The sequence below is a fragment of the Adiantum capillus-veneris genome, chromosome 29 (genome assembly GCF_014529385.1).
Source record: "Adiantum capillus-veneris isolate H3 chromosome 29, ASM1452938v2, whole genome shotgun sequence".
Taxonomy (NCBI): Eukaryota; Viridiplantae; Streptophyta; class Polypodiopsida; order Polypodiales; family Pteridaceae; genus Adiantum; species Adiantum capillus-veneris.
The window spans coordinates 102194983-102212264 of record NC_140959.1 but is presented as its reverse complement, the minus strand read 5'-3'; the positions used below and the strand labels follow the sequence as shown (position 1 = coordinate 102212264).

The 17282-nt window shown below is 41.6% G+C and overlaps 1 pseudogene; it reads right to left on the bottom strand.

The window, feature by feature from the left end:
• The window catches only part of LOC147419676 (uncharacterized), a 52284-nt pseudogene extending 36196 nt beyond the window's left edge, over positions 1 to 16088 (bottom strand).
• Positions 16089 to 17282: the final 1194 nt, after the last annotated feature.

Genomic DNA, 17282 nt, shown 5'->3' with positions numbered 1-17282 from the left:
CGAAGTAGTCCTGAGCAATGATTGACTCATTTGATGCTACCCACCCTGTCACTTTATGTTGTTGAGGTTGAGCTTGTGCTTCATGTATCCAAACTGGGTCTTTGACTTGGATGTGCTCTTTGGATACTAGCACATTGTCGGAGTGCGCATCTCTCCAGGGTCAACCGACGGGAAACCGCTAGGCTTCTAGCTGTAGACGGAGATGCAGTCTAGAAGAAAACCAAGGGAAACTTAGTGTGGTTAGGGTCAATTTAGTGTTAATAAGAGGATATAGAGGCGTTTAGAGAGAATTTCAAGAGATTAATACAGATCAAAACAGAGTTAATTGGGTAAAATCTAACTTAGAATAGATAATAACACTTAATTAAGCTGGCAAATAGAAGATGATTCCATCAAACAGATATCTGGAACCCTTGATACAAATCAGTTGCATACGCCAATGTCGATATGCCTGCTAGTTGTAAATCCCCTATTCAGATAACCCCAAACCCGAAGGAAGCAATCCTCATCATGCTAGAAAACTTTACCGTGCTTAGCCCTTCTTGTACTTACTTGTCTTCAATATCCATCTGCTTTGCAAGCTCGAGAGACCTTCCAAAAACTCCCTTCTTCTTCAACCTGTTTTCTCCCCTTCAATGCATCAAGCTCTTGAGAAAGAGATGGAGCAAGAGAGAGAGAGAGAGAGAGAGAGTGTTGGTCTCCTCCTGCCTCAAAACAAACCCCTACCTTTTTCTCTTTGTCCCCCTCCCGAAGAACTCCCACCCCTCCTTCTACCTTTCTTCCAAAAGGAACGGCCTTCTCCTTCTTCAATAGCTATCCTCCCAAAAATTGTCTGAAAAATGCAAAAAAAAACCGCCCTAAAACTGACAAAAATGGGGTCCCTCTCAGGCGTGTGAGAGCCTCGGGGCGGTCACTTATCAAAAGCTTCCTATATCACGTGCGTTCAAGAGGTTATTAATAATACAATATACATACTATATTTACACTACGTACCTATTTAAAAAACCCCCACCCCCCTCTGTATGTATACATTTTGATCTTTTAATAATCCTCTCCGGTTAACTCACATGATAGCATACACATTCTAAAAAGTGACCGCCCCAGGGTGAGAGCCTCCTATTCTTGTCCTCTTGGCTCCCTATTTTCAGCCTCCTTCATTGCATGTGAAATCCCACTTACTTTGGGTTGCCTTGCCCTCCAAACTTAGCATGAACCACCCACTACAAGCGGGTCACCAACGATGCCACTAGTGCTGTCGGAGCTTGCTGTCAAAAGAGTTTTGCCCACATGGGTGCGGGAACGACACCCAATTGTCTTGACACATCACCATTTGACCGCTAGCAGCTACTACCAGTGCCACCAACTGGCCACCCACCGCAAGGATAAAACCGCCCTCGATCTCCTTACTTGGTCGCAAGCAGCACCACAGGAGTCACCCAGAAGCACGCCGTAGCCCAGGAGCTCCCCACAGAGCTTCCTCTATTGGGATGCCCATATGGGGGGTGCAATGCACCTTAAGTACCCCATAATTTGGCCCTTGCTTGCGCATGTGGGGTAGAACGCACCACCACATGGTTTCCCTAGAAGAAAGCATCCCTCCAAGCTTCCCCAAAGCCTCACAAAAACCTTCTTTAAGCAAAAATTTCCCCTTCCTCTTCAATTGCTTGCCAGTTTCCACTCAGAGCTCTGACTCTCAAACCGCAAAGTGCCATTGAAGCATCGCATTTCATATTTCATCTTATGCAAACTCCAACACATTTGGAATTTTCCAGGTCCTTGAATGACACGCTTAGAAACTGGGAAAGACCATCTGCTGCGATGTGACCGACAACTGCCATCATTTTCAAACTTTATTATCCGATCGACCCGATATCTGATTGACTCATCTTCACTTTCTCTAGCCTTCATATGTCGTATACTTTGCATTAAAAACTTGACAAACCTCCAAAATCCTCAAAATGCACACCCGGCTCAAACTTGACCCCCGACAAAACTCTAAATAGCCGTATCTTGGCATCCAGGACTTCGATCAACGATCTGAAAAGACCAACATGATCTATAAATCAAGCACTACAAACCCATAGATCCCAATTGACTCAGACTACTTGGCATCACTTGGCCCATCTGTTTTGGATCTGCAATCACTTCCAACTTCCAACTCAAATATCTTGCCATCTACAGGTCCAATTTACGAGTTGTCTGGACCTCTTCCTTCAGCACTTCAAGATCTACTATCTAGACCAAAAACTAGCACCTCAGACATTCTTCACCTGCCACCTTGTCTGGCCTTATCTAAGCCCATCTTGGCCTAGAAACCTACATAAATCATACATCTCCGACGCTTGCTAACACACACACACACACACACACACACAAAATAATTGATTTTGGTTTATAGCTCTTGAAGCTTGCGTTATCAACTCAGTTTTGTCGTAAATCACACACACACACACACACACAAACACCCCATTCTACAAGGCAAGTGGACGATAATAATTAACTACATCATCATTGGCGGAAAGCAAGCAAGGGACGTTTGTTTCGGACTCTATACAACACTCTACTTCAGAATTTTGCAAAAGGGTACTCAAATTCAATATGGCATCGTCATCCAGCAATCAGGTTGGCTTCTACATTAGCTATATTATCCATGTGAATAGCTACATTAGGAAGAGAATGGGGTCTAGGAGGGCCTCTTTATTTGGCAGTTTAAGGAGGTCAAACCTTTAGTACTAAGAAAGTAATCAGAAGACAGCTTTTGAGTTCAAAGAGGCAAAACAACTAGTTTATTTGAATTCAAAGTTTTCCCCCAAAATGGAATTTAAAATCTAGCGGGTAAAACCATATCATGTAGCATATCTAAGGAAAGCGCTCGATGCGTAGATTGCAGATTTATGATTGTCGCTCAAATTGGAGATCATATGTGGGAGTTATAGAAGGTAAAAAATCATAGAACTTTCCACCTCTTTTTGGGGGGAAAAGTGCATCCTTTGGCCACTCTTACACACCCACCATTCTTGCACACATGGTGTACACCTATTTGTCAAAATATTAATCACCTCCATAAGCTCATGGAAAATAAAGAGGCCCTGCTACACCCCATTCTCTTCCTAATGTTTGTTTGAGACATTCAGTTTAAGCTTTGTCTTGAGTTTTTACAAAAAAAGTGTTATAAATGGTGCTATACTAAGTATTAAACATGGGTTTTTCAAAAAGGATACTTTCAACTTCAACTTTGATGAAGGATAATTTAAAAGTTTCATGCTAGTGTGTAAACTCATAAGGTGGTGTGCTAATTATCCATCAAACTTGCAGGTTTTTTAAGAGATGTTTTAGCAAATTGTAGCATGACACTATGATGGATAGCATGAATAGCACCACTTGCACACTACAATACCATCACATAGTGGTGATGGTAATTTTTTATATTTTTTTGTAATACCCATTTTTTCAAACTTATTGAGAAAACATTTAAGCATGGTGTAATATTAGGAGACTATGATTGTGATAATGAGATGTTTTTTAATACCCATGCAAAATGGGATACATTTAATACCCACATAAGATTTAACTCTTTTCCCACATTTTTTCCAGAATGCATATGTTAGTGTTTGTAGTAACACAACCCAAGAAGGTTTTGTATTCCATCTCTTATTTCACTTAGGGAAGATATTAACATACCTCATAAACACTAGGAACAACTAGTACCCACATAAAAAACTACTTTTTTTCATACTTGTGTATTCTCTTATTATATTCTAAAGCACATTATAAGCGCTAGGACACAATACAAATTTCTTTCTAAAATTTCTTGTTCATGTACTGATTTGCCTCAAGATTTCTAGAAACATATTAATACCCACAAAAAAGTAAAATTTACCCAAAAAATATTATTATCCTTCAAGAAGAGCACGTAAAAGCAACACAAAAATAGGTAAACAAAACAAGTCATCGTCAACTCGAAGGAGGAAAGCCGCTTCAAGTACCTATCCTCAAGGAAACTCCACCCATTTGTTATACACAATTTTTATGAAGACTGTCAAACTACACAAAAACCTACCATAATCATTGCTAAAAGAGTAATACCCCTGGGAGTGTAGGGCTATGTGACAGTGATAACAAACAAAATAGGCTGTTTGGATACTTGTCTTCCCATCAGAGGTAACCCAGGTTCTAATTGGATATCTTTGTTGGATGGTGGCAGGTATAGGTCTATTTTATCATGGTCTAGGAGCTCGTCTAGTCTCCTACAAGATCAATTGTACCAATTGGATGAATAAAGTCTATTTTTTTGCATTGCCTATTGTTATAGCATTGCCATTTTGTGTTATTGTCATTATTAATACTCAATCTATGGTTCTATTTTGAAGGGATATCAAACATAACCACACCCCTTGTGAATTGAGTTATGGAGGCCCACGGGATATAGATTCTAATTTTCATGTGGATCTCAAGTATTACAAATATTACCTCTCTCTAGTTATTTGTACGATTGATAGATAGCCTTTATATAAGCTTCTAATAATTTCATATGTCTACAAATAACACTATGTATGTCATAGTCTAGTCTATATGTCAATTGTAATATCTCTGCCAATTTTAATGATTACTTTTTATCTAATGTAGACATAGATGTTGGTTATTATATACACATTTTTTGGTTTGTAGTCCCATTGTGTGGTTCAATAGTTTGTGAAATCAAACTATTGTTAGATAATTGTTCTTAAACACACACACTCACACATGAAGTCTCTATTTTGGTTTGCAAAAGAAGTGATTTTTGTGGATGGGCTTACCGCAAATGACATTGGATGCTCACCCTAATCGGGAAGCCTATCTTCTCAAATTATAACACACACACACACACACACACACATGCATAGAAAATGTTTAAAACAATGAGAAATATAAAATCATACCTCTTCCATTTACTTGTAGCACTACAAGAGGTACTTCACATTAGCGACGCTTGCAGTGCAATGCTTAAAAGTGAAAATTCACGGCGTTGCTATGGGCGTCGCTAGTTTATTTGTAATATAGCAACACTCATAGCAATGCCCATAGCAACGTCGATAGGGGTAAAAAACAAACCGAGAGCGCCCGAAAACTCAGATCTCAGATCTCAGATCTGTGTTTTCTACGCTCAAGCAAGCAAAGAGGTAACCCACGCTCTCCCTCTCTCTCTCTTTCTTCTCCACACACACACACACAACACATACATGAGGAGAGGAAGGAGAGCCAGTTATGCTCCTTCCCTCTCCTCTCTCTCTCTCTCATGTTCCCTTCCCCTCTTTCTCTCTGTCTCCCTTTGTCACATACACACACACACACACATTGTGTTTTTGAGAGAGAGAGAGAGAGAGAGAGAGAGAGAGCACATGCATAAACAAAACACACACACACACATGCATAAACAAAGAATGCATACACACACATTGAGAGAGGAAAAGAGAGAGAGAGAGAGAGAGAGAGAGAGAGAGAGAGAGAGAGAAAAGAGAGAGAAGAAGAAGAAGAAGAGAGTTTTAACGTCGTAGGAAACTATCCCAAGAGACCTTAAAGATCTAGCCGACGAGGAGTTGAACTCAAGACCTGTTATTCAAGAGGGAAATGGCATAACCAATCTACCACACTTGGGTGATAGAAAGGTTATACCATTTTCCTCTTTTTATTGGCACACACACACACCCATATACACACATACTTGAGAAGAAGAGAGTTTTAATGTCGTAGGAAACTATCCCAAGAGACCTTAAAGATCTAGCCGACGAGGAGTTGAACTCAAGACCTATTATTCAAGAGGGAAATGGCATAACCAATCTACCACACTGGGGTGATAGAACGGCTATACCATTTTCCTCTTTTTATTGGCACACACACACACACACACACACACACACACCCAAGAAGAAGAGAGTTTTAAGGTCGTAGGAAACTATCACAAGAGACCTTAAAGATCTAGCCGACGAGGAGTTCAACTCAAGACCTGTTATTCAAGAGGGAAATGGCGTAACCAATCTACCACACTTGGATGATAGAAAGGTTATACCATTTTCCTCTTTTTATTGGCGCACTCACACACCCACACACACACACACACACACACACACACACCCCGAGAAGAAGAGAGTTTTAACATCATAGGAAATTATCTCAAGAGACCTTAAAGATCTAGCCGACAAGGAGTTGAATTCAAGACCTGTTGAACAAAGAGAAAGAGAGAGAGAATAAAAAACCAAAGAGAGAGAGAGAGGGGGGGAGAAGAAGAAACAGAGAGGTAAGGAGAGAAAACAGAGAGAGAAAGAGATTATGTTCAAATTTAAATTAGATTAGGTTAGATTACATTTAGATTTATGTTTATGTTGCGTTTAAATTAGGCTAGATTTAAATTTATGTTAGATTAGATTTAGGTTTATTTATGTTAGATTTAGATTTACGTTAGATTAGATTAGATTTACATATATTTTGAGTTTAAGATTACATTAGATCTAGATTTACGTTCAATGGACTAGCTTTTTTAAGATTTAGGTTAGATTTTAGTGCATGTCAATGAAGGTGCGCTCATGATGTTAAGCATTGTATGAAAAACACTTCTCATACGAAAAACACTGAAAAAGACTCCGTTTATCTACATGAGAAATTTCCTGCGCTCACAGCCTCGACAGTCCATGCAGACCATCAATTCCACCTGCATGTTTGACTGCTACTGCCATACAATAAGCCGTCATTATCAGTCAATGGAAGAGCAAATTAAGCCTACATAGAAATTAGTGATGCAAGATGACGATTCCAAGGGTCACACACACACAGACACGCACACACACACACACACACTACCGTCAAATCTAGAGTAATATTTAAGTGCTTTGAGCAAGCATCAGCTACAAGATGCAAGATGACGATTCCAAGGGTCACACACACACAGACACACACATACACACACACACACACATACACTACATAGCCCGTCAAATCTAGAGTAAGATTTAAGTGCTTTGAGCAGGCATCAGCTACATTGCAAGAATGGCATACCTGCATGCTAGAGACAAAGATATACTGTGAAAAGATGTTAAGATGCTGTGAAATGCTACAACTAGAGAAGAGGCAAAGGGATTTTGTCCACTACATGCACTATCATGTAGACGTGGGTATGTAGATTTCTTGTACCCACAAATATAGGCATTGACCAATGAAGACGAGATTATAACTTGGTGGTTTTGATCTCCGTGCACCTCTAGTAGTTGAACTATCATCCCAGTGAAGTACTAGCCAGAGACAAAGCCAGAGCCAGTCATTAAAGCAGACCACCTCAAACTATACCTAGTTATATCCAGATCTGTATCCATATGTCAGTTGGATTCTATGCCAATTTTTAGTAGAGCATCAAAAGTAGAACATGTGTGTATTTATAGGTTTACACATACTTTATGGTACTACCCCCCAGAGCTTAGTTGTAGTAAAAAAAAAGGGACTAAGCCAGATAACCAAGGCCCAAAAAGCGAACCAGTAATCCACAACAGCCAGGCTGTAGGTAAATCAAAGAAAACATGCACCCCCACCTCAGTAGAGAGAGATAACAAAAGACAGTCATGGTATTATCTACAAAATGTATGTATCATAACCAGATTAGAACTTGCAATTTCCAAACTTAGATTTCAGCAACAAATCATTTCCTATGGTTTTGTAAAACAAAACATGTAATCCAAAATCATTTCTCAAGAGAATCCCCATGTAACTCTCCGAAGGAGTATGAACCACCACATAACCTTCCAAAATACAAACCAGTGTCCAGCATGTCACCCACCACAGTAGACATATTAAGCCAGATAAAAATAGATAATTATGGTATTATCTGTGAGATGTATGTATGTATTTCCAGTAAAACCACAACTCCTTAGAACTAGATTACCAAGTGAATAGGAGCAGGAGAAAAAATCAGAGTTTATCTATGAAGAGGCAAATCACCCCCGAGGTAAGAAAGTTTTCCAAACATTCAAACCCAGTAACCACCCTAGCAACAAATCACTTTCTTATAGTATTGTAACTCAAAACTTGAAATCATTTCTCAAAAAAAAAAACATCCAATCTTCCAATACAGAGCAAGAGATTATTTGTGCGCTCCTTGCCGCACTGTCGAAGCAAGGGACTTGCCAATACACCGTGTGCGAGCCGCAGACGGCTCCAAGCACACAACAAGCCTAAACTAGCAAGCTCAAGAGAGCAAAGGGTGTGTCACTCACCGCTCTACGCTCGCCTTCGTGGTGGATTCCTCACCGCGATGAAGAAGAAGCTGCAGTCGTGCCGCGCTCAACCGCCTCGCCGCCGTCGTGCCTTCGTAATGCTCGATCGCACACACACTCTCCCTCTCTCTCTCTCTCTCACACACACACACACACAAGGAGGTGAAGAAGAAGAAGATGGAGATGGAGCAAGAGCACTCTTCTATTGCACAAATGAGAGAATGAGTAAAAATTAGGTTTAGTTGGCTTTTATAGGAGCTCACCCCATTCACACTTGGGCGCCCATGCTTAGCCAACTAATCCCTTGAATGTCCTAGTTAGAGTGTGCCTCTCATCGGCGATCACTCTTACCCTTTTCCTATTGGTCCGACAAGCCTGGTACCTGACTCTAAATAATACAACGTTTATAGATCATAGGGTGTCCCTGTGCCGTGAGGGTTAACATGCTCCCCTTCCTGATGTAGATTCCGTCCTCGGAAGCTATTGAGTTGAAGCTGGTTCGTCGAGGTGGAAGAGCATTTGAGATGAATGTCCTTAGCCTTCTTCAGTCACTGCAAAATCAAACAACATTGGCACAGTAATTGCATTCTCTTAAAAAGCATATGCAGTTTTAGGTAGACAAATTGATTGGTAAAAGAATTTCAAACAATTTGTTAGCAATGAACATTAAATTGCAATGTAATCAAATGCATAAACAGATGTAAAGGTAAAAAATTAAACAAGTCTGGGGTCGCTAATTTGACGGTCAAAAAGCACTAGAGATCGAATATTAATACCATGGGTAAGCTTCTTAATTTTCAGTGGTCAATTAAGTTGTTTAATCGCGAGAGCCAAGTATTCATGTTCGAGGGCTGACTAGAGGCTATATCTAGAAGACCTTGTAGTTAAGCTACCATAAAAGGAATTTCTCATGAAATCATCGCCTGACTGATTACTTTTTCTTTGACCCCCCAAAGTCTTTTCACATTGATTCAATTATGATGTGTGTGCTTATTTTGTATGCCTTGGGTTTTTTGCTTTTCAAGGAAAAGCGCCCACACTGGGAACCTCTAGGGCTCTAGTACCATAGGCAATACATGTGAGTGAAGTACCAAATCAAGATGAGATTTCTCTTCCAGCGTAAGATTTTACATTGTGGCACTTTGATTTTTTGTTTGTTCATTTTCAGCATTTAAATTTTGTAACTTTGGGGAGTCATATAACACTGTTACCCTCCCCAGGCTCATCACATTAGTAAACTCCCTTTATAATACTTAAGCTAAAGGTCACTAGGGTTAAGCCCACTAGAAAGCCCTAGTACATTTCATACAATGCTTCCTAAATCGGATTAAGAACCTAAGTAACCATTGCTTATTAGGAAGGCATTCCCCATGGTATTAAGAGAATATTTCTAATACCTAGCTTGGTCAAACTAGCTTAGTCGGACTGCTTGAGTTTTAAACCTAGACAACTCATTATGACAAAACATTACATTGAATTAAATGTTTGATAGTAAGCAAATGCAGTGAATATTATGCTACCAATCACAATCAAAGCAGACAAACATGGATACAAAAAGATAAGGGCAATGCTAATGGACAAGAAACACCTGTTTGTGTCGATGGTCGCGCTTGATTTGAAGTGTGAACGAGAGAAAGGTTCCATGAAGGTCCAAATCCTATCAATAGCAACACACTGCTGTACACACTAGGAAACAAAAGGAATACCTCCAGGAGGCACATTAGTGGGAAAAGAGAACTTCGCTAATCTCTCAACTCTAAAACAGAAACACTCCTATCGTACTAATCTTACCTACCCTCCATCACTCAAGTGATGAGGATCAAAGGTGTGTTATGGCATAGGTTTCTGTTTCACTGTACCAGATGTGAATGTGTAGGTCTGAGTCAATGTTTTGACTTTTATTGTGCATACTCGTTTGCGAATTGCTCTTGCTCTTTATTTTTTTGTTTTTTGTGAGTATAAAGCTTTATATGTACATTCCCTAAGATTGGTGATTGAGAGGTCAGGGAAAAAGGTTGAGAGGGGAACAAATGAATGATGACTGTCCACAAACACTCCCCCCTTCCTTGGGTAGATCATACCGTTTGAAATGAGCTTGCCACCCTTTGAAACCAATTGTTCCAGTTGGTAATAGGTGAGGATTTTTGCCAGTAGTTTTCTATTACCCTAGGTGCCTCGTCAAGCTGCAAGGGTGGTAAGGTACTCTCCCAGGATCGAACTTGAAGTGGTTCATCAGGTGATTCTTGAACACTGGGAGGTGTGGATTCTTTTGTAGCTTCATGGAGGTCCACTACTATAGATGGAGGATGTGTAGAGGCTTTTACCTCTATGGATGTATTACATGAGGAGCTAGAAGCTTCATGGGACTCCCCCCTTCCTGAGCTAGGTGGAACAAATCCTTCTTTCTTTGGTACCCAAACTAGCTCGGGAGCGGGTGTGTAGCATTCTGTGATTTTTTTCATTCCACGATCATTGATTCGTTTTGGAGCTACGGGATTGGGCTCACTTGGGTCAGGTGATAGGTAAGAGCACAATCTACGTTTTGGCACCCAGATTTGATCATTTCCTTGATAGTAGCCTTGGGCTTCCAATAGTCGTTTAGGGATCCATCGCAACATTTTCTTACTTTTCTTGGAGCGAGTGGTACGTTTCTTACAAGGCTTCTGTTTTTTAGCACTAGCTATGGTCACTAAAGAAGCTTTAGGGACCCACTTGTATGTTTTCTTCGTTACATTAGGATGAGTCTTGTGTGTCTCAAGCTTTCTTTCAACTACATCAGTTGAAGCTCTAGAGAGTTGGGCTATGGGGACGTATGGTTCAACCTCCTGGACATGCAATGTCTTGGGTTTTATTTCCTTAGGCAATATCTCAGGGACTATGGCTTGAGTGGTAGGGCTAAGAGTTGGCTTTTGCGTTGTAACACCCCCAGTCCCCCAATCAATAGTGCATTTGGTGGCTATCATCCACGTGCGGCCTAGGTTTATATTACCCTCCATAGTTCCAGTAGGCATGACCAAAAAGTCTTGAGCTACAATTCCATTGTCATAATTGACAGAAGTGTGCCAGATTCCAAAAACCGTAGTTTTTTTCTTGTTGACACCCTTGACTTGGATAATACTCTCAGATAGAGGTGGCTTCCCTAACTGACTGACACCACACCCCATAGGATAGCAGATTATATTTAGCACCCGTTTCCAATAAGGCATTATATAGCACTTTTCCATAGGCACTATTTAACTCAATAGGTTATCGTAGAGGTGTGTTAGATTCCAACCCATCCTCTTCGGTTTCCATGTGTGCATAAGGGGCTAGAGGCACATACGATCGAGGCCCCATATTAGGTACTACGACACTAGGTAGTGGCACTGCGCTAACCGTAGATGTCATCGGTACATTCTCTGTCAGGCTTATCCCTGGAGTGAGCATTGTGTTTTCCTTAATAGAGGGTTGAGCCAAGTTAGGAAAGCTAAAGTTGTCGCTCGGAGGCTCAGATTGCATAGAGACACCAGGTGAAATGACATAAGATGGGTCCATGGGACTCATTAGAGGAGTCTCCATTTGTGATAGAGTAGGCTGTTGAGCCTTGCTCGTATCCAGAAATCTCATGGGGCCAGTTGAGAGTATATTTACCCCTCGGTTTTGCCTTTCTGATTGAATAATGCCATGGATAACATTACAGATCATTTTCTGTTGATCTTCGATGCTCGTGGCACTAGAGGTGGATTGTACAATCTCTATCCATCCTACATGGTAGGTGTGGCCAGAGTGTAGATCCGTCAACACCTCAGTGTGGAGGTCGTATGTCCAATGATCATTAATGAACAATCCTTCTAGAGTCGACGTGTTAACGGTTTCTTGTGAGGTAGAAGCAATGTTGCTCCCCGTGGTTTTACTTGTCACCAATGGTACTCTAGAGGGAACTTCTGAAGGAGGCAGCTCAACAGGGCCTTCTTGGTAAGAAGTTGGCAGGATATCCACATGGACACTCTTTGGGGGTGTGGGGTCCACGTGTGATGTGAAAGGAGATTCCACTTCCCCACCCCCTTCGTGTGCTTCATTTGCATCAGGTTCCGAGCGAGTAGCTCTACCTAATGTTTCCATGAAACGGCTAAACATACTAGTACTAGGCTGTGGAGCTTCGGGAGGTGCATGGCCTTCTCTCTCAGTGTTTTGGGTAGGGTATGCTTCCATGATTTCTGAGTCGGAGGAGGAATCACTAGCGGCTATTTTAGGGTCTTGGGTGGTGCTACCTTGTGTCCCCGCTGAGGGTCTAGAGCTTGTCGTGGATGGGTAATGGGTGTCCGTATGAACAGAGGCACCCTCAATATGCTCGTGTTCTAGCACCCGCCCAGAGCGTAAGTTCATATGACTTGATCCCCTAGAAGTGTCAATGAGTGCCCGTGAAGGCTGCTCACCTAGTATTTTTGGGTGTTTTGCAACCCAAGTCTTTCCTTAATTTGACTTTTTGGTCCTTTTTTTCTGACCCGGCTATAGAATAGAGCGTATGATAGCTCAAAACGAGCGTCTCGGTCAGAGGGTCGTGCCGTGCTTTACAGCCCTCCGTTTGGTCACTCTATGCCCTCGGAATCCCTAAAACTGTCAATTTCCAGTAGGGAACTAGGCCCAAACTAGAAAGTCTAAGGGTGCAAGTGGGAAGAGAAAGGAGGAGAGTGGAGGACTTGTCCCACATGCTCTCATTCTCTCTTGAGGGAGTAGGGTATATATATAAGAGTGAGTCTAGTATATATCATAAGATTGAGGACTGAGGCTTGGGCTTGGGCTTGGGCTTGGGGAAATGATCCCGATCTATCTTTTATACAAACCAATGGGCTTGGGGAAATGATCCCGATCCCGATCTATCTTTTATACAAACCAACCCGTCCGTTTTAAGAGTCACGTTTTTTATTTTCGAAAAATTTCACCGCCCGCTCACTCGCGTTTTTATTTTCCATTTTCTTTTTTAATGCAGAACTGCAAAAAACACAGAAATTGAAAAAACGCAAGAATTGCAGAAATTTGAAAAAGCACAGAAAAACGCAAGAATTGCAGATATTGAAAAAACGCAAGAAATTGCAGAAAATTGGAACTTGACAGAAAATTAAACGCAGAAATTGCAGAAAATTGAAACTTGACAGAACCAGAAAATGCAGAAAATGCAAAAACGCAAGAAATGCTAACTGTGCAGTGCAAACCAGAAAACATAGAAAACGCAAAAAACAGAAATCTCCACACAACTACACACACTCATTCCCTGCCTTTCCTATGATAGAAATTGCACCACAAGAAAGCGTAAAGTGCTAACCGAGCTTGGTGTAGGGCATATCCCCGGCAACGGCGCCAAAAATGTGCGCTCCTTGCCGCACTGTCGAAGCAAGGGACTTGCCAATACACCGTGTGCGAGCCGCAGACGGCTCCAAGCACACAACAAGCCTAAACTAGCAAGCTCAAGAGAGCAAAGGGTGTGTCACTCACCGCTCTACGCTCGCCTTCGTGGTGGATTCCTTGCCGCGATGAAGAAGAAGCTGCAGTCGTGCCGCGCTCAACCGCCTCGCCGTCGTCGTGCCTTCGTAATGCTCGATCGCACACACACTCTCCCTCTCTCTCTCTCTCTCACACACACACACACACAAGGAGGTGAAGAAGAAGAAGATGGAGATGGAGCAAGAGCACTCTTCTATTGCACAAATGAGAGAATGAGTAAAAATTAGGTTTAGTTGGCTTTTATAGGAGCTCACCCCATTCACACTTGGGCGCCCATGCTTAGCCAACTAATCCCTTGAATGTCCCAGTTAGAGTGCGCCTCTCATCGGCGATCACTCTTACCCTTTTCCTATTGGTCCGACAAGCCCGGTACCTGACTCTAAATAATACAACGTTTATAGATCATAGGGTGTCCGTGTGCCGTGAGGGTTAACATTATCTAAAACGGAGATTTTGAGTTAAATGTAGAACCTGTGAGCAAAAGTAATCCCAAATCAATCTCCAAAGTTGTAGGGGAAATCCAAGCACAATTCCAACGTCTTCATATTCTTTCTTTCCCCCTTTTTCTACCCAGTATAACCAAATCGACCATTTTTAATGTAGCAAGGGATAGTATATCAAAAACCCAATGCCCTAAACCAAAATCATAACTGCTTTTCTGTTATGCTAAAAGGAAAAAGACAAATAAAAACCCAAGTCTAAGTGAAGGGAGGAGAGCCCTTCACCTTAATATAGGGGCAGTGGATGGGTATGTGTCAGCAGAGAAGTATGTCAGCAGTCATCACCCAAAAATAAGTCATGCATGGCCACATCATGCCCATTGCGAGAAATCCCATCAAGATTGTGGAGTTCTACCAAACATTGAGCAAACTTATCCGAGCAAGCTCAAAATCGAGCAAAGTTACCAAGTGAGTTTCTCATGTAAAAAGAGATATCACAAAGAGAGAGAGAGAGAGAGAGAGAGAGAGAGAGAGAGAGAGCTTTCTCTAAACCCAAACAATAAATGTCAGCACCATTGCTCCCTAGTCATGAATATGCAAACCTAGTTGACCTTATACATGTCACCGTTGCTAGCAAAATTATGTTTTTTTGGAAACTTAAATATAGATCAATCTAGTCCTCCTTATGCATGTCACCATTGCCAGGTCAAATATGTTTTTTCACTTCATCTTGCGCATTCTCCCACTTAAGTTTTAGTCATAATGAAAACCAAGCCAGCATGTGAGCACAACCAAACTACCTTGTAGGATCATCCCTCTCTCTCTCTCTCTCTCTCTCTCTCTCTCTCTCTCTCTCTCTCTCTCTCTCTCTCTCTCTCTCTCTCTCTCTCTCTCTCTCTCTCTCTCTCTCTCTCTCTCACTCACACACACACACACACACACACACACACACACACGTAGAACTCTCTAAAAAAGTTTGCGTCTCTTTCTATGTTTAGATTTCAAGTCCGCTAAAATATAGTGGTAAGAACCATTTGAAAACTCAAAACAACCAATTGAAGGGAGGGAAAGAAGGATAGAATCCGCTTTGAAAATTCAAGAAAATAGAGTTTAATTGTAAAAAATTCCGTTATTTTGAGAAAGTTCCTCTATGGATGTTTGTGAAATTGATTTTTTCCGAACACTGTCTGAAGCATGTGAATTGGCTCTCTCTCTCTCTCTCTCTCTCTCTCTCTCTCTCTCTCTCTCTCTCTCTCTCTCTCTCTCTCTCTCTCTCTCTCTCTCTCTCTCTCTCTCTCTCTCTCTCTCTCTTTGACACGCTAAGCATACACTCATTAGAAATATAACAAGCTGACATTTTTCCAAAAATGATTTGCGAGAAAAACCCAGTAGCACTACCACAGAGTAAAACTTACTTTAGCAACGCTACATTCCAGAGAGGCACCTACCTAAGATTAATTAAGCTAATTCTCTGGAATCTCAACATCCCCATTGTCAATCTCTGTTTGCAAATCCTTGGGATCCTTCTTATCCACAGAGCAACCCGAAACGTAGTACCAAGAATTTCCTTTATTGTGCAAGGAAGCTCCTTTGCCATTGAATGGAGACGCATCACACGGGCAATCTCATTCACATCATCGACAGAAATGTTGCCATTGTGCTTGATGTTCTTAAATGTATAAGGAGAAGGAAGAGGAATCTGTAGGTCGGAAACCAACTAAGAGCTGATGCGGCACTCTAGCATGGAGCAAAACCCTATCGCCAATGCTAGGACTGAGAGGCAAGCATAAGAAGAAACTTGAAAAAGGCAATCGAGTGCTACAGTGGCTTGCATGGCCAGATTAATAGGAGGAATTTTGACAATGCAATTATGAGAGTAGCCAACAATCATAAGGAGCACCTGCAATGTCATCAATGCAGATGATGGCATCTCTGTTGCCTCTATCAGTTGGCTTTATCATTGTGGTATTAATTATCATTAAAATGGGCAGGAATTTGACTATCAAAGCTCGCCCTCTTTGAGATTAGTAAGGGAGATAATTTCTGCACGAAACACAGAGTGAATTCACAAGGCCCTTTATAGCACTAATCATGAGCAGCTCTAGTTGCCTTCAGAGGCTATGTTAACACCAGAGCACATGCGCCCACCACATCAGTACTCATTCTTGAGAAAGGATTATAGCACGTTTAGCTACTATTTTAGTCCCGCGAGGAACAACATCTGTAGCAAAACATTCATCTTCTTCTTATCGCGCTCTTGCTCCTCGAGGGCTTTGATCACAAGGGCAACGGTGCTAATTGCTCCCTTGCTCTAGTTCAGTGTCACCATTGAGGTAGCCACCCGGAAACTCCACTAGATGGTAGACATGAAGCTGAGTGATGCATGTTTTGCACCCACGATGAAGATGCAATGCTGATAAAGAAAGGGCAGCAAGAATATGAGGAGGTGGTTTTTGTTCATTTAAAAAGAAGGAAAGTTGGAGCTACCCATCATTAGTGCCCAAGATCGGGCCTCTTGGTCTGTCGCCCAAGAAGACGACATTGCCAAGGAGACTACCAAGGACTGGAAGGGCCTGCATGTTATCGTCAAGATCACTGTCCAGGATTGTCAAGCCACGGTCATTATGGTCGCTTCCTCTATCCGCAAGGGATCCAATTTGGACGGCATCTCTGTTGGTTTCCTCTCCTAATTTCTTCTTGTTGCTTCTGCTTCTGCTCCTGCTCCCGTAACCCTGCGTTGCCCTCACTCACTTTACTCTCTCTCTCTCTCTCTCTCTCTCTCTCTCTCTCTCTCTCTCTCTCTCTCTCTCTCTCTCTCTCTCTCTCTAAAGAAAAACCTTTTTTGAAATAACTATGCAGCCAATAGGAGATAATTTAACATCAATACAGTATGTCTATCTAAACGGGTGCAAACCTCACAATTAAAAAGTGTCATTCTTTGCACTCTTACATCTGCAAGAACATGCTATCATAGCCCACAATAAGCATGACACATCTCAGTTATATGTATGCAACAACCCCCAACCTCATAAGGCACGACAAAGCAGAAGATTACGAGAGTGTACTGACCTATGTTTTTTTGAAACCATACTTCTTACATTGATAGAACAAATCAGTTTTGGCA